General features: G+C 41.2%; 1 non-coding gene across 1 annotated transcript; it reads left to right on the top strand.

The window, feature by feature from the left end:
- The first annotated feature begins 251 nt into the window (after positions 1 to 251).
- LOC122686241 lies at positions 252 to 455 on the top strand. Its single transcript, XR_006338672.1, has one exon. It is a non-coding gene; the product is annotated as a small nucleolar RNA SNORA73 family (small nucleolar RNA).
- The last annotated feature ends 836 nt before the right edge of the window (positions 456 to 1291 follow it).

Here is a 1291-nt window from a genome sequence, read left to right as displayed (position 1 = left end):
TGTGTATTTTCTCTCTCTCTCCCATTCAGTATGAAGGCCACAAAGAATTACATGGTCCATATTTATTCAGATTCTTGTATTACACAGCTGATAATTGAGCTGATAACACTGCAAAATAATAAACTTGTACTAGAAACACCTTCAGAAAAATGATAAACCAAATTGTAGAGATAATTGCAGTCCAACAACAGCTCCCCCCCCAAAAAAAAAATCACAGTATTCCTCCCCTTAAAAATTTAATGACATTCAGACCAACGTGGATACCCCGGGAGGTCACTCTCCCCAGGCTCTGTCCAGGTGGCGTACGGGAACACAGGGCTCTGCCCGGTGATGTACAGTCCCTTTCCACAATGTTGGAGATGAAGCCGGGCCTTGAGTCTGCGCCTGCATATTCCTACGTCTTCTCAGAGTTCTGTGGACAACGACTGGGGAGAAAAACCATGCAGGAAACAGCTCTCTAGAGCAATCTATCCAGATCTGGTTTGCTCCGAAGTGAATTTTTTTAATTGTTTTAACCTGTTTTGCTGTGCAGTTGGGTTAAGGTTTTCCCTCTTTTGATTATTATTAAAAAAAAAAAAGAAAGAAAGAAAAATTTTTTTAAAAAAAGAAAAAAAAATTTAATGACATTCAAAGGTTACGTCAGAAAGTGAAACCAGTAGAGTGGAAAATGTAGTCTGAAAGAAGTTTAAATGTCAGTTACATATGTTATTAAAATGATAGCATAATTACTACTGGTATAAGTGTGTCCTAGTCTACAAGGCTCCTCTCTTTTTGCACTTGGATCCACAGGGACTCCACTGCCTTCAAGAAGACTCTCCTCCGTCTTCTCAGACCAGGTTAGGCGCCCTTTCATGTGCTCCTTATCTTACCACTTGTCAAGGAAGCCTGGCAAGAGCTCTGTAAGATAGATGCAGTTCTGATCGCCACTTTACAGACAAGAAAACTGAGTCCAGAGAAACTGAGTTTCTCATCAAAACCACAATTCAGAGCCAAACTCCTATCAAATGATTCCAAACCCCACTTTCTGACTGCGGGTCACAGAGCAAAGGACTTCTCTTCCACTTACTCTACGATTGCAACTGCTGAACATTAAGAAAGTAGGAAGATGGGCAATTGTCTCTACTGACTTCGGGCAAGAAACAGAGCGCATTTGAGTAATTATGCCAAGAGTGCATTGAGCATTAGTGTGTGCCAAACCCTTGGCTGAGTGCTGAATGCATTCTCTCATTTCATTCTCACACGTTGTGAGATACAAATGTGACCAGCACTGTGCTTTTACATCTTACAGCTC

This window comes from Cervus elaphus, chromosome 3 (assembly GCF_910594005.1).
Source record: "Cervus elaphus chromosome 3, mCerEla1.1, whole genome shotgun sequence".
Lineage (NCBI taxonomy): Eukaryota > Metazoa > Chordata > Mammalia > Artiodactyla > Cervidae > Cervus > Cervus elaphus.
Note: the sequence above shows the minus strand (reverse complement) of the source record. Positions and strands in the feature narration are given on the sequence as shown.